The sequence below is a fragment of the Balaenoptera borealis genome (assembly GCF_965194805.1).
Source record: "Balaenoptera borealis genome assembly, chromosome: 5".
Taxonomy (NCBI): domain Eukaryota; kingdom Metazoa; phylum Chordata; class Mammalia; order Artiodactyla; family Balaenopteridae; genus Balaenoptera; species Balaenoptera borealis.
Genome location: NC_138862.1, coordinates 92,396,634 through 92,418,838, shown reverse-complemented (window position 1 = coordinate 92,418,838; position 22,205 = coordinate 92,396,634). Strand labels below are relative to the sequence as shown.

General features: G+C 33.6%; 1 protein-coding gene and 1 long non-coding RNA gene across 3 annotated transcripts in view; one reads left to right on the top strand and one right to left on the bottom strand.

Moving 5' to 3' along the window:
* NAALADL2 (N-acetylated alpha-linked acidic dipeptidase like 2) overlaps window positions 1-22,205 on the top strand; it is a 1,512,458-nt gene that overhangs the window by 32,966 nt on the left and 1,457,287 nt on the right. The window lies entirely within an intron of this gene.
* Window positions 1,439-21,443, bottom strand: LOC309629824. Its single transcript, XR_014245245.1, has 2 exons — window positions 17,273-21,443; window positions 1,439-16,963 (listed from the first exon to the last, which is right to left on the bottom strand). It is a non-coding gene; the product is annotated as an uncharacterized lncRNA (long non-coding RNA).

Genomic DNA, 22,205 nt, shown 5'->3' with positions numbered 1-22,205 from the left:
CCCCTTTGTTTCTTAAAAACTGCAAACCTAAATTTGCAAAAGAGCTAATAATACTTCTCTCTGTGAATGTTAGTTACCTTCTACTGTTCACCCCACCGTGCCTTCCAGTTTGAATCAGTAGACATGCTTAGTGGTTGAGGATTGTTACTGAGTATGATCCCAGCCAGAAGGCCAAGAAGCAATAGGACCGTTAAATTTTGAAAGCCTCTCTGGCAATCTGAGATGATCTGCCCGAAGAAAATACCACTTTTTGCTTACCTAAGTCAAATCTGCAGAGGATCATTCTTTTCTATACTCACATTTTGGAGTATCAAGAACCACCATCACGTTTTTTCCTCCCCTAGCTACTAATAGGAGCCACCTGACCTTCTTAATGAAACCTTTTTCTTCCTGTGAACTCTTGTTATTTTTTTATGTCAGTGGAGTCAGTTTCAAAGTTGGGAGTCTTAGATCCTTGCCCTTTCATGATTACTGTTTATTTGCCAACCGGTTGTTCTTACTTAAAAGATAATAATGTGTCTAGACATATTTAAAAGCCATTATAAATTAAATTCATAATTAAGAGATTGCCTTGCCTCATGAAAATGGTATAAAATTTGGCAGGATTTTTTTGGGGAGTAGGATGGGGGGGAGAGGAGTGATACGATAATAATAACCTTAGACTAAAAAATATAAAATATATCCACTTGTATTGGAATTCACTACTTAGATATTATTTGAAATAAAGTTTTCCTGATGAATTTATATTGTGAGGCCAGTATTAAATTGCATCTCATCCTTTCACAATTCAGCTTAATGGAAATTATATACGTTCTCTAAATAATGCCTCACTGAATTTAACATATTTCTAGTGACATTTTCCTCAGGCCATCGATTCACAAATTTTAATTAACAAAGTTAAAATTAAGATTCCTTTTAAAACACTGAATGTAGTCATGAGGTTTCAGAGTTTGAAAATTAGGGTCACAAATTTCCATTTATAAGTGAAACATTCTCAAGTCATATTAGAGATGAGAATTTTTGACTGAATAATTAGTATGTACCAGTTAATGAGGAATGAGAAAGTGTATTTTGCCAGAGTGAATTTTGTCATTACTAAAAGTAATGAACCAACCTAACCTAACCTATAAAGGGGAGTTATTTGAAAATCAATAATATTTACATGGTAATTGGTGTGAATAGAGAGTTGATGAAATCTGTACTTTGTAGTTTTGTGTTTCTTATAAAATTCTCCTGCTACCGTTTAACTTCTTTCATTTACTTGGAAAAATCTTTCACCTCCTTACATTGAAACCATTTTTCTTCTCATGGCACTCTCTTTTTCAATCTTGCCATAATTCTGTTCGTTTCAGCAAATGTTTGCTGCGTCCATGTCAGGCACTGTACTAAACATGTGAGATCTGAAAATGAGAGACAGGTATTTTGCTTTTTCAGGGTCTTCTAGTATACTATGGGAGAACTACATATGCATTTTCATTATTATATCAATATTTAAATCTCAGAGCAGGAAAAAATAACTGAGAATTTTGTTAATAGAAAGCATTTATTAACTGCCTAGGTGATTATTCTATTGTACTGGATGCTGTGTTACATCAGCACAGTCCCTATTAGTCATTCACGGTCTGACATAGACATTGCCCTTAGAATAAGATTTGGTTGTATGTAAGAATATGTTATTAAGGAGACAACTCAAATTTGTGAGGAGAGAAATAATATTTTTTTAATTAATTAATTTATTTTTGTTTGCGTTGGGTCTTCATTGCTGCATGCGAGCTTTCTCTAGTTGCGGCGAGCGGGGGCTACTCTTCGTTGTGGTGCGCGGGCTTCTCATTGCTATGGCTTCTCTCGTTGCTGAGCACGGGCTCTAGGTGCACGGGCTTCAGTAGTTGTGGCATGTGGGCTCAGTAGTTGTGGCTTGTGGGCTCTAGAGCACAGGCTCAGTAGTTGTGGCGCACGGGCTTAGTTGCTCCATGGCATGTGGGATCCTCCTGGACCAGGGCTCGAACTCGTGTCCCCTGCATTGGCAGGCGGATTCTTAACCACTGTGCCACCAGGGAAGTCCCGCGAAATAATATTTAATAAATGGCGTTTGGACTATTTCATAGGGATTAGGAAAATATTTAGATCCTCACCTAATAGTTCATAGCAAAATAAATTCCAACTGGTTAATAGCAGAGTGAAAAAAAAATCAAGCCACTGTTGCATTAGAAAAAGTAAAATTGAATATAAAACATCTGGAAGGGAAAGGAATTTCAAATTCTAAAAGCAAAGAAACACATCATTAGGGAAAAGATAAACTGATTTAATTAAAGTAAGATTTCTTAACGTAAAGTATTTAAAAGGGAAAGAAAGTGAACTATTTGCAGAAAACAAAGTAGACAATATGTTACAGCATATATAAAATACATTTTAGAGAAAATATTAAATTAGTGAATGAGTAAGATATGTAAGGGATGATCGTAAAAATAATGAGTCTAATATTTTGTATAGTTTGTGAAATGTTTCTTTTAGTGTCATAAAAAAGTAGTTATAGGGGCTAAAGTTAGAACAGAAGAGAGTAATATTCTATGAAAGGATCAACTAAGTTTCTAATTAATGATACAAACTTACACTTGTAAGAATCACATGCTCAGTGAAATTCTAACATAAATCATTCACTCATTCATTTGGCAAACATTATTTGAAGATTTAATATATGCCAGATATCACACTTAACTGCTAAAATGATAAATATGAATAAGAATGAGCTCTTTTCAAGGAATTCACAGCCTGGGGATGGAGCACTTCTTCCCCCCTTTCCTCCTCCTCTTCCCTTTGTAAGCCTAGTCCATCAGTCCATTACCTCATCTGTTCATCCAAAAAACAGACTTAATGAGTCCCCTAGAATATATAGTGCCTTATGCTAAGTGCAGGGGTATTAAGATAAAAAGTGAAACTCTGTTATGAGGGGATTTAGTCAGGGAGATGGGCCGAGGAAACTGGTTAAGGGACCCCAGAGATGCCATTCCATAGAATACATATCTCTAGCTCTGTGAGGGGGAAACATACACTGTGTTGGCCGATCTTACAGATCAACACCAACAGTATTAACACATCTTATTTATTCAGTTGTACATTCTTAACACAAAAGTGTTATCAGTCTTTTCAAATACTTAATAAGTGAAATAATCAACTCCTTATGAGAATAACGTCATTACTTGTCAAAGACCCCATGCAAGTTTATTAAAGTGTAAGCAGGTTTTGCCAAATATCTGTCCTTGTGATTTTTTAATGGTTATTCAAAGGGTAAAAATAGAACAGTCTTCTTTTGACATAAAAACCACAGTTATTACTGATAGAATGAAGTGTGAGCAGCAGGAGAGGTACACAATATCTAAGAGCTTTATAGAGATCAGTTATGATTTGTTTTTCCTGTGTTCGGCTATTTTCATTTAATGCTTTTATTTGTCCTGTGGTACTTTGCTCTTTTCATTTTCAGTCTTCCTCTCTTTTCTTTAGTTTTATATCTGTTTTTGTAGTTAATTTAATCTCTTCTCTAATATTTCATTATAATGTCTTAATTTTCTAAAAGTTTATTCAAGTTGTCCATTCACTTTACACTTAAAATTTTTTTCTAGGAATATAAATAATCATAAATGAGTACAATTCTTAAAACGTTTCTGTGCTATATAAACTTGGAAATAAACTATACATGTTGCATGTTATAGAAATGCTAAGGTTAATTTTAAATAGTAGTAAATAAATGTTTAGAAATGAATTAGTTCTTATAAACCATTATTTACTTGTCAGTGTCAATAGTTATTATGTTGTGTTTATTTTTTTCTGCTGATCACTGGATACATGTTTATGTATTGACTGAAGTGGTTTCATGAATTATACCCAGATTGGTTGAACATGGTTCAACAAATCTAAGTGTTTTAAATGGGAATTACTGAGGAGGAAGTGCCGAAGAACCTCTGTCTAGGGAAGGTATGGCAGTCTCAAAGATCAGATGTCTTTTGAGCTGGGTCTCACTAAATATTTCCTGTTGAAATTGACCCCAATGGCTCATAATCAGGACTAAAGTTCTGTGAAAATTAAAGAGAAAAACAAACAGCAAAATTATCCATATACATTAACTTTGTTTCAAAATGTGCATAAAGTCTTGAAATTATGAAATAGCCTTCCTTATGGCCATTGCGTCGTGTAACTGGTGTTTGGACCAAATACAGTTTCCTTGATATAAACCTGGGATAGTAATCTCATTCTGATGATTTTTAGTTCTGTGCTCTTTCTACACATTTTTTCCAATTTTGTTTATAATAGGACACTAAAAGAATGAAACCACATGACAGAGGTAGGAAGTGAAAATAAATCAAAATTTACATTTAACATATGCATCCCAGTAGAATGCTTGTGTAGGCACCTCGAATCACTTTTAAACAGTCACTTGCTACAGTTGTGCACTTAAACATTGACATCTTAGAATCACAAAACATCATGTTGGGTGAAAGTAAGGGGCAGTGATTTGTATTAAGTTGCTACCTAAATTGGTTAATTGGCTTTCTACAGAACTCCCTTGTTTAATTTGTTTTTGAAATAATAACAGCTATGGCATTAAGAAACATGCTACCAGGGCAGGAATTTGCATGCTGTAACTTAGCTATTCAGTTCCTATCATCAGGAACAAATCTGCAAGTGCCCTAGAGCAAAAATTACCCACACATAGATTTCCTCTGGGGAAGGATTAAAACTGGAAAGGCAGTGAGCTAAAGAGACTTGATATTCTTGGTTTAGAAACATCATAGAATAGGTGAATAATTGGCCTAAGGAACTATACAAGTTCTTTCACTGTTATCCATGAGTATTTCAATGGAAACTGTTAAGGAACAACTGTAGTATGAAGGCGGTAAAAAACTAAAGAGGTTTCATAGATTTAATGGAGTAAGGTCATTGATTATATATATCTATGCAGGAAGAGTTTAATGAGGAATTGAGTGGTTTCTATATTTAGCTAAAGAGAAAAATACCCTAATTATTGGCTATTTAAAGTAAAATATGGCTTGTTATTTTCCATTTTACATGTGAAAACTTTGTGATCTATTTATGATATAAAACAAAATTATCTTTAACATTATATTTTACAAATATTGATTGGTTGTGTTTTCAGAAACTTATGACTGAATTAGAAGGTGGAATTTTGTCTTGTGTTTTGAATTGTGTCTTCTGAGATATATTTATTCATAGAAATGTACAATTGTAAGATTTATGGTAATTTAAATTTAGCCTCTGGAAAACAAGACTTCCCCCTGGTGACAGTCTCTAACAGTGTTTCCGAGAATCTAAGCATCAGAAAAGCAGCACTCTCTTATGTACTGTGGTTACACAAATACCTAGAGTCTATTAAAATTGACGTTTAAACTATTCCTAATATATATAGAAAAAATAATGTTTGTATTATTACTTGTTCAAACCGTGGTAAAAAATGAGTCAGTTTTAGAAATCAGATATAATTTGGGATATCTTTTTTCCCTCTATTCTATAAAAATATATTGCTCATAGATAACCTCATTAAAATATATTAATAAATGTGTATTAGATATCAGTTGAAAAGATATTCAATGATAGTATTCATGGGTAATTAAAAATAAATATATTTTTAACATTTAACATATATTTTACAGAAATGCCAGTTTTTGTTTTAAATGTCTTTTTTTTTTTTTTTTTTTTTTTTTACCATTTCATAGCTATGTATGAGACTACACTTTTTGGCTTATCTACACTAATAATGGTTGTAATCTGCCTTTTAAGTGTTTGCCAGTCTGATAGGTGTGAAATGACAGTTCATTTTTATTTTAATTTACAAATCTCTGAGTTTAAGCTTCTGTTTAATGTTTTTTCCCCCCCAAATCTGAATTTTCTCTTATGTAAATGGCCCCTTAATTGCCCATTTTTCTATTGGGTTGTTCATATTTGCCTTACCAAGTTTTAAGAATTCTTTATAACATAGAGTTTACTCTCTTTATTTAATATTTTCTCTAAATTTATAGTTTGTTGATTGAGTTTGTTCATAATATCTTTTGCCATACAGAAGTTTCAAAGCTTTGAATAAATATGTTTATTTTGATAATTTTATAATAAATTCATTCTTGATCATGAAAGTCTTTCAAAACTCTTTATTATACATAGAATGTACTGTATTTTCTTATGGGATTTTTATTGTTTTATCCTTTTATATTCAAGTCTTTAATCCTAAATTTTTAAAGATATGATGTAAAATGGTAATCTAATTTTATTTTCCTCAAGACATATATTTAGTTTTGCCAGTACCATTTCTTAAGCCATTGACCCCTTTCTCAAATCCATTGGTCTTATTATCAGAGAGATTATCTATCTGATAATAATCATATTATCTGATGCACTTTGTTGTTAAGTCCATGATTTGATAATAGAGGCTTCCAGCAACATTTTTTTTTCCTCAAATTTTGGGCATCTATTCTTCCATATAAATTTAAGATAATTTTACCTGATAAGGGACAAAAATTAGGATTCTAATTGGGATTTCATTAAATATACATAGTAACATTGAGAGAATTACTTTTTTTTTTTTTTTTTGAGAGACTTACTTTTTAAATAATATTTAGAATTCTTATTCAAAAACATTAAATATCTTTCCATTTGGGGGAATTTATCCTGTAATAATTTATCCTCTAATAAGATTTTAGTGTTTTGTTCATAAAGGTTCTGTGACCATTCTTGCCAAAAATAGTTCTAAGTATTTTACACTTTTTTGAGTAATATGAGTGAAATTTTTGTATGTTTTTATTGTTTTTCATCTCCTTAACCAATTCTCTTACTGCTAATTTCCTTTCAGTAGAACTTTCAAGTAAGTGTTTTGTTTTATTTTGTTTTGTTTTAAGTAGTGTAACAAACAGGTTTTTAAGTTCCATTTTAAGTGTGGTCTGATAAGTTTGGCAATAGTAATGCTACTATTTAGAGGCAGTGCACATTAGCATTTAGTTTACATGAAAGTATCATTCATTATCTACAGAAACTTTATGTCATGCTGAGTTTGTACTTGTATTAACTTATCAGTCTCATTGATTCATTTTATTGGAAGATTTTTTTGACAGAGATTTTCTAAAAATAGAATGATAATGATAATAAATTATTTGACATCTCTCATTAAATTATTTTTCTTCATGCATACCAAATAACCTCCTTGGAATATTACTTAAAATAGGAAATATACACCTTTTTCCTTTCACATTAACTCCCAACCCCACCCCCCTGCTAAACACACACACACACACACACACACACACACACAAAATCTTGATTTGGTTGTTTTGATAAGTACTGCAGAAGTACTTATACACTGAAGTATCCTTAGGGGAAAATAAAGAGGGATACCTGGATTGCTTGAATTGCTACTCACAGTGGCTGTTTAAACTGGCAGAATGTGTATTGGCTTCTGCCTTGGATGTAATAAAGAATATAGGGATGATTAGACCTGTAGGCCAGTCATGGGTTTGCTACTTAACTAGATAACAATCAGTAATTCTCCAAAAAATATCTTTTCCTCAGTTTTGTTTTTTCTTAACCATTTTGCAATTATGAACTTTTTTTGACTCTGATGAGAATATATATAAAACCCTTTCCAAGAAGATGTTTACATACACATACACAAAATTTTGCAGCTATTCATTTTGAGGGAGTTAGCCTATCTCTTGAAGCCTGACCATGGACCTGTCTGTTCCATTATCTCTAGCATACATGAGTTTTAGTCTTTGTTCTAACACTATTTAATTTATCCTTGGCTAATCACTTAAACTCTCTGGCCCTCAGTTTTTTCAGGTACAAAAGAGTAGATTGGATCTGATGAGCTTTAAAGCCTATTCCAACTGTGAAATTCTTTGAGCTAAAGGCAAAGGTTATTGCAGTATCATAGCCTAACCTCATGAAAGCAGTGCACTCTTATTATTCCACAATTAAGAGCTATTCCTAGTGAGTATCTGCTGTTGATTTAACTCTTTTCATTCATAAATTGTCTGATTTAACAGATGTTTATTGAGAACTGCCGCAAAGCACGGCGTAGTGCTTGTACAGTTGAGTCCCTGCCCTTAAGGATCTTAAACATAAGTTAAGAAGATGAATAATGAATGCTGCTTAAGAGAGATATGAAATGTGAGAATTTAAAGGAATAAAACTGGGATCCGAAAACTTTGCCTATAAAAGGCCAGATAGTAAATATGTGGTTTTGTGGGCCATACAGTCTCTGTCATAAGTGCACAACTCTACCATTGTATCATGAAAGAGGCTATAGATAGACAATACCTAAATTCATGGGTATGGCTGTGTTCCAGTAAAACTTCTTCTACAAAAACAGGCAGCAGGCCAGGCTGTAGTTTGCCCACTCCTGGAATGAAGGATTATATTCATCAAGGAGCACTTTAATAGAAGAGATGGCATTTGGGATGTGTTTTGAAGGAATCACAGGCATTTGGATGGAGCAAAAGAAGTCAGGGGCAAGAATTCCATGCTGGGGAGACAACATGATCAAAGACCTAAAGTAAGAATGTTTCAGAAACTGTTGTATCATTGATTCAGATGGAGAACTGGTTTTTATTCATGTCATTCGATATTGGAGGGATTCCATGAGAAAGTCTGTCCATTATCATGAGTCAGAGGACCTTTAGCCTTATTTTAACATTCTAAATGTTGTTTTACTACTGTTTGTGCTAGGAATTTTGATAGAGGATGGATGACTTGGAGAAAATTGTGGGCTGTTACTTCGTTTTAGACTTGACATTTGATTATGGTAATCAAGAGAGAAAGCTCTTTCAAAATTTTTCTATCACGTGTTCTTAGATTGGTAAGGGATGCATCTCTCTCTCTAACAGTTTGAGATATAATTGACACACAATGTGCAATGCCTACTTAAACTATATAATTTGATAAGAGTGGATTTGTTTATACATTGCCTAGCCTCATAACAATCAGGATAGTGGACATATGCATCATCCCCAGACATTTCCCCATGCCTCTTTGTAATCCCTCCCTCCGACTTCTCTTGACCTCTTTCTTTGCATCACCAAGTAACAGCTGCTCTGCCTTCTATCACTCTCTATTGGTTTGCATTTTTGACAGTTTTATATAAATGGAATTTTATGGTATGAACTCTTTTATTCTTTCATCCAATGTAATTTTGAGATTCATCTGTGTTATTTGTGACAATAGTTACAATTCCATTCACATGCAGGTCTTTCTGTTTCTAGTTTTTTTGCTATCCTAAGTAAAGCCCTATGAACATTTGTGTACAAATCTTTGTATGGTTATATGCTTTATTTTGGGTAAATACCTATGAGTTAAATGGCTGTATGTTATGGCAGATATATGTTTAACTTTTTAAGAACCTGTCAAACTGGTTTCCGAAGTTGATTGACCATTTCACATTCCAATCAGCAATGTATGTAAGTTCCAGTCCTTCCACATTCTTGCCAACACTTGGTATGGTTAGTCTTTTAAACTTCAATCATTCTGATAGGTTTGTAGTGGTAATATCTTGCCATTTTAATGTGTTTTTCCCTAATGATTAATGATGTTTAGCATCTTTTCATTTGCTTATTTGCCATCACATATCTTCTTTGGTGATGTTTCTGCTTAAATCTTTTGCTAAAATTTATTGGATTGTATGTTTTCCTATTATTGAGTTTTCAAAGTACTCTGTATGTTCCATATACAAGTCCTTCATCAGTTATATGATTTCCAGCTATTTTCTCCTCTTTTGTGACTTGTCTTTTTGTTCTCCTAAACAGTGTCTTTTGAATAATAGAAGTTATTTTTTGATGATATCTAGTTTATCATTTTATTCTTTTATGAATCGTGCTTTTGGTGTCATATCTAACCTCATCTAAGGTCACTTTCTCTTTTTTTTTTTTTTCTTTAATTTTTAGTCCCAGATTTTATGCTAAGGCTGTGATCCACCTTGATTTAATTTTTATATATGTTGTAAAGTATGGATTAGAATCCTTTTTTTTGCAAATAAATTTATAATTTTTCCAGCACCATTTGCTTAAAATCTTTTCTCTACTGAATTAATTACCTTTGACAGAATATTTTGTTCATTTTGGATATGTTTTTGGAATCCCTATTCTATTCCATTGATTCACTTATTGGTACTTATACAGTACCAATAGTATACTGTCTTGATTACTATAGCTTTATAATAAGATTTGAAATCAGGTAGGATTGACTTTCAAATTTTTCAGAGTTGCTTTGGCTATTCTAAGTCCTTTGAGTTCACACATGAATTTTAGAATCAGTTTTTCAATTTTTTTAAGACAGCCTGATGGAATTTTGGTTAGAATTATGTTGAATCTATAGATTAATTTGGGGGAGAATTGATATCTTAACACTACTGAGTCTTCTGACCCATGAACAAAGTTTATCCCTCTGTTTATTTAGGTCATCTTTTATAAATAAAGTTTTCAATGTACAGGTCTTGCCCGATTTTACCAGATTTTCCCCTAAGTACTTCATATTTTTAATATGATTGTAAATGGTATTGTTTTTATTTCAGTTTCTGTTGTTTATTTCTAGTATATACAAACAAAATTAATTTTTCTAATATTGATATTAAAGTGTATCCTGCAACTTCCTAAACTCATTTTTTGGTGCTAATGACTTTTTTATAGATTCCAGCAGTTTTTCAACATAGATGATCATGTTATCTATAAACAAAGATATTGTTATTGTGTTATCTAATTTTAAATGCCTTTTACTTATTTTTCTTATTTTATTGGCTAGAAGTTACAGTACCATGTTGAATAGAGGTGGCGAGAGAGAGTGGACATTCTTGTTTTGTTGGTGATCATTCAGATTTTCATGCATACTTATATGATGATAGATGTAGATTTTTCAGATTCCGTTTATCAGGTTGAGGAAGTTGACTTCTATTATTAGTTTTCTGAAAATTTTTATTAGAAAAGGATGTTGGATTTTGACAGATGCTTTTTCTTTGACTATTAAAATGGTTTATATACTTTTTTTCTTTTTGTTAATATGATGAAATACATTGATTTTTGCATGTTTAATTAACCTAGCATTCTTAGGATAATCCCCACTTTGTAATGATGTATTCCCCTTCTTGTGCAATGTTGGATTAGATGTGCTAAATTTTTTTTTAGGATCCTTTTACCTGTGTTGCTAAGGGCTATTGTTCTGTAGTTTTATTTTAAGTCTTTGCCTGATTTTGGTATCAGTGTAATGTTGGCCTCATAGAATCAGTTGGAAGGTATTCCTTTCTCTTCAATTTCTAGATGGATTTGTGTAGAATTGATATTATTTCATCCTTAAATGTGTGACAGAATTCACAAGTTAAGGTATCTGGGTGTGGAGTTTTCTTAGTTTCTTTGGTTTTCTCCTACGTTATCTTCTATGGTTTTTATAGTTTTGTGTTTTACATTTAGGTCTGTGATCCATTTTGTGTTAGTTTTTGTGAAGTGTGTAAATTCTGTGTCTAGATTAATTTTTTTTTTTTTTTTTTGCATGTGGACGTTCGGCTGTTCCAGCACTATTTGTTGAAAAGACTATCTTTTCTCCACTATATATTGCCTTTCACCTATTTCAAAAATCAGTTGACTGTATTTATCTGGGTTTATTTATGGGCTCTCTATTTTGTTCCATTGATCTACTTGTCTGTTCTTTTACCAGTACCACACTGGCTTTATTATTCTAGCTTAATAGTTAAGTTTTGAAGTTGGGTAGTGTCAGTCCTCCAACTTTGTTCCTCTCCTTCAATACTGTGTTGGTTATTCTGGGTCTTTTTCCTCTCCATATAAACTTTAGAATCTGTTTGTTGATTTTGATTGGGATTGAGTCTGTAGATCAAGTAGGGAAAGACTGACCTCTTGACAATATTGAGTTGTCCTGTACATAAACATGGATTTTTCTCTCCATTTATTTAGATCTTCTTTGATCTTATTTTCTTTGTGAGAGAAGTTTGTAACTACAAATTCAATATCTTTAATAGATATAGGTCTGTACAGGGTTTTCTATTTTTCTTGAATGAGCTCTGGTAGTTGCTGTCTTCTTGTTAGGTTTTCCATCTTATCTAATGATACTGTTAATTTGTATTGAGTCTCCTTTTTATGTCATCATTTTAGATGTTTATCAATTGTTTTGACTTTTCTCAGAGAATAATTGATTTTCATTATTGTGTTATATTTCTATTTTGATGTTTTCTGCTCTGTGATTAATCTCTGACTGTAATTATGGATTTATTTATTTCTCCTCAAGTTCTATTAATTTTTGTCTGGCATATGTTGATATTCCCTTATTAGATGCATAAATCTTTAGGATTATTATGTTTTCTTGATTATGGGTTAACCCCTTTATCATTATAAAACCCCTTATCCTTAGTATTATTCTTTGCTCTGAAATCCAATTTTCTGATATATAGCCACTCCAGTTTTCTTTCAACTAGAATTAGCATGGTGTATATTTGTTCATTCTACATTTAGCCTATTTGTTTCTTTATATTTCAAATGTTTCATGTAAGCAGTGAACAGTTGGGTCTTGCTTTTTGCTTTAAATCCAATTATATAATTTTGCCTTCTTATTGTAGTGTTTATAAATGATTTACATATTGTGTGATTATTGATGTGTTGAGGTCTATCATTTTGCTATTCATTTTCTATTCATTCCGTCCTTATTTTGATCTTCTTCCCTCATTTATTTTCCTTCTTTTAGATTGAGTACTTTTTAAATTATTACTTCATACTATCTCAATTGTTTATCATTATTAGCTGTAATTCTTCATTTTTAAAATTTTAGTGGTTGCTTTAAAATTTATGGCATATGTTTTTTAACTTATCAGAGTCTACCTTCAAGTGATATTATATCACTTCATACATAGTATAAGAATTCTACAGTAGTATTCTGCTGTTTTTCTCCTCCCATTTTTATGCTGTTATTGTCATATATTTTACTTATACACATATTATATTCCCCACAATGCCTTCTTCTTTTCCCCTTTCCTTCCCTTCTTTTGTCTTTTCTTTTTAGTTCTCGTCCTTTTTTGTTTCTTTTTGCATAGTTTTCATTGCTTTGTTTTCAAATTCAACAGTCTTTTTTTCTGATTCATGTAATTTGCTGATAAATTGATCTGATATACTTTTCACCTCAGACATTGCACTTTTCATCTTTATAGTGTGATTTAAAAAAATATCCTCTATTTCTCTTCTTAACTCTAAAAGTAAGGTTTCTTTCCTTTTATTTTCTACAAAATACAGTATATTTCCATTTCCCTCATTTTATTTGGGCTTTTTGTCATGGAGTTTATTTTTACATATGTATAGAACCCAGGTTATATTATTTTTTTTCTTTAAGCATGCCATTATATTTTAAGTAGATTTTTAAGTGATAAAATAGCTTTTACCCACCTATCTCGGCATTTATTTTTATTCTTCTCTTCCTTTCTCCCAACATCTATTCATAGTAGGTTCTATTAGTTCTGCCCTTCTGGTTCTCATATCTATCTCCTTTTTTTAACAGGAGTTGACAGTTGACAGTTGCCTGGACAACTAAATGCCTGATTTCCTTCTGTTGTCTCTCTCTCACAGTTGACCACTGCTGAAGAGTTCTTGCTGAAGTACATAGCAGACCATTTACTCTCCTTTCCCAAAGTCGCACAATTAATGAATTTGAATCTGACTGGATCTCCTAATAACAAGTTTGTTGTTCTTTCCATTGCTTCACTGTATAGATATTTCACTTCTATTAGTCAAGAAACTCCTTGAAGCCTGGAAATATGATTAAATGACATACAACAAATAAGGGCTATAGAAATTCAAAGAAAGAGGTATCAGTTTGGCTGATAGCAGTTTGAAATGCCTTCTTGAAAAGGATGAAATTGAGCAGTTTAAACATTTAAAATTCTTGTTATTTAAGTAACAAGAAATAAACAAGAATGCCAATGAATGCTGGCTGTGTGATCCTTTTAATACCATATGAGAAGGCATCTATAAGAGTGAATCAATTATCCATTTGACTAACGTCTTCAGGGGTCATTTTTAAAATTAGATTTGCCTATGCTTCCCATTAATAAAAGAAGAATGATTCTCATATAAATGTTAAAATTTTAAGCAGTGTTTTAATGGACTGAGGCCAACATTTTCTTCTGGAGAAAGTAGTCTCTACTATTGGAATGTAATTAATAGAAAACCGTGATTTGATTTTCAACTCATTAGTTTTGCACATAAGCATTCATTCATTGAGTACTTGTTGAACACATCTACAGAAGATTACATTGGCAGGTCAGATTTCACCTGCAGATTTGCTCTGTTTGTTCTGTAAAGCATTTGAAAAATATTTCAGTTGGTGGCTCACAAATAAAAGTCAAGGGGTTTCATGTATAACCCTGACTTTCTGGAATTTTTTAATATAAGGAACCACCTGATTTAACAACACTCGTCTGCCTTCCCTCAGTTGGCTGGAGTAGCATAGCAGCTGCCCATTTCAAGAGTAGACACTTTTCAGATCACCTTATTTCCTACTCATTTATGTTGTCCTGCTGGCCATTATAGTTATTTGAGACTATGATTCTTGATGTCCTGTGCATATGATACTCTGCAAGATACATGGTGGATCCTCCCAACAATAAAAGTAGGAGAGATAAATATGATGCAAGGAAGTAGAAAAAATAATCTACATGAGAAAGGCTGAAATTTATATTCAGTAACACTGTTTTAACCATCATGGAATACTGGATTCCCAAATAGTTATGATAAGCAGCCTTTTTCTTTTCCATATCAATCTGGGAAATTTATCAACAGTTGTACATAGCCTTACTTCTACATAAATTATGCAAAATCTGAACCTGCCCACTTAGGAATGCTGGAGAAGGAACAGTAATATGAGAAATGGGAAAACAAATGATACCATTTGTTCCAAAATGCTATTTATATACTGATAGACTAAAATTTTCTTTTCCTTTTTTTTTTTTTTAAACTCAACTATGAAGCAGTAACTAGTTATTACCACTGAAAGCTTTCACTACTTACAGTGGATATTAAATATTTGTCTATATAAACCCCTTCCCTCATTTTCTGAGAAAGCACTCTAAAGAACTCATACACACATGGATACCTTACTTTATCCATGAGGTCTTTAACAGGAGCTACTACCTTCTTATGCTCAACTTTGACCACTGTCAAAAGTTCAGTGAATCCGTGAATCAAGCTGGGCCAGTCAGAGACTTTTTTTCTGGTATTTTTTTAAACAGATGCAGGTGTAGAGGTGAGTGTTACAGAAGATTCCTTTTCTCTATGGTCCTAAAGCTTAGAGGATGGAAATTGGGAAGCTGCTAGTGGCCATGTCTCTGGCAAGGAAGACAAAGTCAGTCTTTTAATAAGTAGGTATGAAGCCAACCCATAAGAGAAGAATAGCAACATGATACAAATTCCTGTATCTGTGATGTTTGGAAGATAGCCCTATCATTCCTTTTCCATAGTTTGTTCATATGAGCCCAAAACAATTTTCTTTTGGTCTAAGTTAGATGGAGCATATGTTGTTTGCAACCAAGATAGTTCTGATTAATACACCACTATACTTTTTTCAACTTTAATAATTTAATCCAATGATTTTTTTTAATGGCCATAATTTCAAAGCAACTGCTAAGTGTTTTGGAATTCAGACAAGAGTAATACACAGGCATTGCTTTCAGAGAACTTGAAGTCTAGAAAGGGAGATTAGGAAAATCCACAAAGATATAATAATTTAGAGTTATATGAGCTATATAAGAAAAAAATGTAATTAAAAGAGGAAGGAATTATTATGTTGAGGGAATTGGGATAGTTTTCCTGGAAGAGGTGGCATTTGAGATGGATTGGACTTCACTGGGCAGACATGTGGGGAAGCGTTCCATGCCCAGAGAAAAGAATAAATAAATGCATTAAATTTGGAAGTATGGAGTAGTTTTCAACAATAGTAAATGGTACAGTTTAGCTGTAGGCAGCTAAAATGTCTAGGCTGGAATGGGAAGTCATGGCTATATTGTGGAAGCCAGGAATGTGAAGGTCAATTAGCTCTATTTGATTTGGTGAACATGAGGGGAGAGTATTGAGTATTTTTGAATGTAGATATACTATGATCTGAGCTGCATTTCAGGATTAGTTTTGCAGTAGTGAATCACTTGGATTTGTATAAGGAAAGCTAACAGGTAGAAAGATTAGTTTGGAAGATACTACAATTATCAAGTTTAGGAGTGATGATTACTTGAAATAGATCCGTAAGAATGGAATAGAAAATGGATGTCAGATAGAAGTGACATGTTGGGAGAAGAAGAAATCAGAGATAGCTCAGAAGTTTCATATATAGATCATTAGTTTGATGGTAATACTAATAACCCATGAAGATTAGAAGCCCTATTAACCTCTAGCACCCAAGCCGCATACCACTTTTTTATTAAGTAAAAGACTAAGCTTGATCCGAATGCAGTTTTTCTTCATCTTCACCATTATAATCAAAAGACCACATAATTTGGAGTTAGCTAGATCTGGTTTTAAATCTAGTTTCAGCTAGCTGTGAGACTTAGGTAAGATACTTAAACTTTTTAAACCTTAGTTTTGTCACCTCTTTTATTAGTATAATAGGATTAACCTACTATGGTACTCATGAGAATCAGGTGAGTTAATATAGGCAAAGCAACTGGACGCGTACCTGGGATACAGCAAGGATTCAGTAAGTGCTTCTTAGTTGTAGGCATTGATGTACTGCCTAGATCCCTACAAATTCATAAGCCAATCCTTAATAAGGACGCAGTATGTAAAAAGCCTATTTCTAACCTAAGAGTAGAGACTGTTCTCAACTTCGCATCTAGAGTACCTGGGGTAAATTCTTAGTCTATTTCTTTAAAATCTCATGGCATTCCCCAAAATTTTGTCATATTTGCCTTGTCTGTCTGGCTTGGTTTCCTCCTTCACTTCTTCTTTTTTTTTTTAAAATTATTTATTTATTTATTTATTTTAGTTGTGTTGGGTCTTCGTTTCTGTGCAAGGGCTTTCTCTAGTTGTGGCAAGCGGGGGCCACTCTTCATCGCGATGCGCGGGTCTCTCACCATCGCGGCCTCTCTTGTTGCGGAGCACAGGCTCCAGACGTGCAGGCTCAGCAGTTGTGGCTCATGGGCCCACTTGCTCCGTGTCATGTGGGATCTTCCCAGACCAGGGCTCGAGCCCGCGTCCCCTGCATTGGCAGGCAGACTCTCAACCACTGCGCCACCAGGGAAGCCCACTTCTTTTTTTTTTTGACAGTGTCATTTTTTTTTTTTTAACATCTTTATTGGAGTATAATTGCTTTACAATGGTGTGTTAGTTTCTGCTTTATAACAAGGTGAAACAGCTATACATATACATATATCCCCATATCTCCTCCCTCTTGCATCTCCCTCCCACCCTCCATATCCCACCCCTCTACGTGGTCACAAAGCACCGAGCTGATCTCCCTGTGCTATGCGGCTGCTTCCCACTAGCTATCTATTTTACATTTGGTAGTATATATAAGTCTATGCCACTCTCTCACTTTGTCCCAGCTTACCCTTCCACCTCCCCGTGTTCTCAAGTCCATTCTCTACATCTGCGTCTTTATTCCTGTCCTGCCCCTAGGTTCTTCAGAACCAATTTTTTTTTTTTTTTTTTAGATTCCGTATGTATGTGTTAGCATATGGTATTTGTTTTTCTCTTTCTGACTTACTTCACTCTGTATGACAGACTCTAGGTCCATCCACCTCACTCCAAATAACTAAATTTCATTTCTTTTTCCTCCTTCATTTCTTGATTCACAGCCTCTATTGGATCTACACCCTATTCTGAGCCAGCCTACTAAGCAATTGGTTGTCACATCCTGCTTAGTTGCTGCCATTCACACCTATAAACACCCCACCTCACCCTTTGAGGCTGCTCTTTATAACATCTTCAAACTAGATGAATCACATTAAATTACAGCCACCTACTTGACTTTGGTCGTGACATGATGTAATAAACACATGATATTATTGCCTACCTGTGAGATTTCAGCCTTTCCCCCTCCTAACCCATTATCAACTTTGTTACTGATGTGGATAGAGTCTGCATTGCCACAATGTATCTGTCATCTGGATGTTGACCAGCCATTTCTCCACCCCATTGCTGGTTACTGGCTAAATCTCATCAGATTATGATTTTAGAAATTTTCAGGTCATCTTTTTCCTTAAATTCTTTCTGTATTATTAAACACAAATTTTTGGTCAGTTGCTTTTTTTTTAAAAATTAATTAATTAATTAATTTATGGCTGTGTTGGGTCTTTGTTTCTGTGCGAGGGTTTTCTCTAGTTGTGGCAAGCGGGGGCCACTCTTCATCGCGGTGCGCGGGCCTCTCACTATCGCAGCCTCTCTTGTTGCAGAGCACAGGCTCTAGAGCGCAGGCTCAGTAGTTGTGGCGCGCGGGCTCAGTTGCTCTGCGGCATGTGGGATCTTCCCAGACCAGGGCTCGAACCCGTGTGCCCTGCATTGGCAGGCAGATTCTCAACCACTGCGCCACCAGGGAAGCCCCTGGTCAGTTGCTTTTTGACAAGAGTACCAAAACAATTCAAGGAGGAAAGAAGAGTTTTTCAACTGGTACTGAGACAACTGGATATCCACATGCAGAGAATGAAGTTGCATAGCCCTACCTCATACCATACAAAAAAATTAATTTAAAATGTGTCAGAGACCTAAATGTAAGAGCTAAAACTATAGAATTCTTAGGAAAAAAAATATGAAGAAAACTTCATGACCTGGGCTCTGCAGTTTTATTTTGTTTGTTTTTTAAAAGATATGACACCAGAAGCACAAATGACAAAAGAAAGAATAGATTACCTCAAAATTTAAAACCTTTGTGTTACAAATTATACCATCAAAAAAGGGAAAAAATCCATATGATGGGAGAAAATATTTGCAAATCATATATCTGAAAAAGGACTTGTATCTAGAAGATATAAAGAACTCTTAAACTCAATACTAAAAAGATAAGTAACCCAATTAAAAATGGGCAAAGAATCTGAATAGACACTTCTCCAAAGAAGCTATGCAAATGGCCAATAAGCACATGAAAGGATGCTTGACATCATTACACATTAGGGAAATGCAAATCATAACCACAATAACATACCACTTTATGTCCACTAGTATGACTCAGATAATGGTATGTGTTGGTGTGGATGTATAGAAATTGGAACCATCATATGTTCATGAGTGGAATGTAAACTGGTGCAGCTGTTTTGAAAAAGTTTGGCAGTTCCTTAAATTAAACATAGACTTTCTGTATGACACAGAAATTTCACTGCTAGCTATATATCCAGGAGAGATGAGATCATGTCTGTCCACACGAAGACACGGACATGAATGTTCAGTATTTTTCATAATAGCCTAAATGTGGAAACAACCCAATTGTTCATCAGCTGATGCATGGATAAATAAAATGTGGTATATCTATACAGTGGAATATTATTTGGCAATAAAGGAATGAAGTATTGATACATTCTACCACATGGTTGAACTTTGAAAATATATATGTGGTAAGTCAAAGAAGCCAGTCACAAAAGACCACATACTGTGTGATTCCTTTTATATGAAAGGTCCAGAATTGGTAAACCTATAGAGACAAAGTAGGTGATTGGTTTCCTAGTGGTGGGAGAGGGGGGAATGGGAGTGACTGAAAATAAGTATGGGATTTCTTTTTGGAAGGATAAAAATGTTCTAAAATTGACTGTGGTGATTATTGCACAACTTTGTGAATATACTAAAAAACATTGAATCGAGCATTTCAAATGGGTGAATTTTATTGTATGTGAATTATATCTCAAGGATGATTTTTTAAAAAACTCAAGAACTCCTGGTTTCAAGTTTAGAGGAAAGCGGCAGTCTTATAATTTGCAAAGCCTCTGGAGAGTAAAAGGAGGGAAAGCTTAGGTGAATTGAAAATAATGGAATGAACTAATTAAGCAGGGGGGAATGTCAGCTCTCACCCTACAGATGGGAAGAGCCCTTCTATTCAGAGAGCAGCCCTCTGAGCCTTTTTTCGGTGTCTTATTAAGTGAAGTGGGAGTTGGTGGGTTTCTATTTCATGATTAGCAAAATAAGCTGGCCATTTAATCTCTTCATACTTTAGATTCACACATAAAACATTTAGTACCGCTTCTACTCTTAATTAAAATTTGCAATGGGGTTTACATCATGGGAGGAAAAGGAGAAATATTTACTTTTAAAATATTATATAGGTATATAAAGTAGTACCTATATTTTCCAGAGCTGTTGCCAGAAACAATGAGTAAATCATTTTCTGGGAGCGCATAGCCATAAGAAGTGAATGAACCACATAAGAACATTGAGACACTCAGTATCTTGTAAGAAATTACTTGTAGAATGGGATATTGCTTCAATGGAAGAAATTACTTCATCAATTTTGGGTGATCAGTATACTCTCAGGAAGTACATTATGAATCTCAGATCACCGTAACATGCATTAATATTGCTGGTGTTCTTTTTTCAACGCTGTATCACTTTTCACCATTATATCAATTACTAAATCTTGTAACTGTAGGCCATGATTATATAGCCATCTGCTCCGTACCTTTTGGCTATCCAGAACAGCAGCAGTCGCAGTAAAATTTGTAAGTCTTAGAAGCTTCAGGTATTAAAAGCACCATCTTAGACTCAAGCTGTTCATTATCATAGTTATAAAAAAAAGCCCGAACACACTCTACTTTTCTTAAAAGTTTCATTTTGGTAGTACTCTTTAAACAATTTGTCATTATTATTATTGTCAAATATTGGATATTGAGACAGTTGATTTTCGATGTCAGCTCACTTGTTACTCTCTAACATCTATTATATGCTTAAATAAATTAATACCAGTTTAATATATATCTGATATCCTCAAGAGTTAGTCTCAGCTGATAATTTAAGTAGATGTCCCTTCTAAGGAGTCTTTTGTGTTCTAAACAATCTTCTGAAGTACTGGCTTTTTTTTTTTCTTCCAGCATTGATATTGCTTCAAATTGTCCTAACATATCTGATAGTTTTGTGTTGTAATATGCCATGATTATTTCTCAAAGGAAATGTTTGTATGAGTCATTCTCTTTCAACAAAAAGAGTTTCCCAAAACTTTTGATCATTATACTCTGTATGAAATTTATAAAAGTACTTTTATCAAAAGAAATGAATTCTTTTCCAAATGCATTCTTGTTTTTCCTATGTCAATAAAGATCATTTCATTGTCTTGATTCTGTTGTCACTTGGCGTATTTAAAAAATATATACTTTTAAAATTTACTATTTCAGAGTACCTGGATACCATTTAGTAAGTTGCTTTGAATTGTATCATAGAATCCAAGACAATTTTTATAAATTGATATATAACTTAAATTCTGTAACCTGTTGTGATAAGTTCTATTTTTCTAGGACTAATTTTTGAGAAAATGAAGACAGCTGGAATACTCAATCTTGTTGAAAATAACTTTGGAGTAGCTTAAGGCACTGCCATGAGCGATACTTACCGTAGGTATTTTTTTGTGCTGAAAGCAACATCTGTGTACATTTATAATTCCAAAGGCAGTTTGTCCTCAGAGAACGGATGGAATTTGTCTAAAAAGTCTGGAAGGTTCATGGTCTTCAGCTGTGCAAACATTTCCAAACTCGACTGAATTTATATTAATCTCTTCATTTAAATAAGTACTCTTATGTTATTTCTAGGTCACCTCCAACAGTGCCAGTTGCTGTGGCAAAATAAGACCAGGTAGAATCAGAGTCTTTGGGCTTGTGGGATTGCAGAGGGATTCAGCCCAGACACTTCCTTTTCCAGGTGAAGAACTGAAGCACAGATTTTTTTTTTTTTTTGACAGACATCATATCATTTTATTAGTAAATAAGTTAGCACCTATCTATAAAAGATAAGGAATTCTTATTAACCCATAAGCACAATACCATCATCACTCCAAAAAAATTTATAATAATTTCTTAGTATCGTTAAATATCCAGTGAGTGTTCAGATTTCCCAATTGTCTCATAAATATTTTGATTCTCTTTGCTCAGATTAGGATCCTAATAAGATTCATAAATTATGATTAGTTGATAGGCATCCAGTGTCCTTTCTATTTTATTTTATTTTTTTTAACATCTTTATTGGAGTATAATTGCTTTACAATGTTGTGTT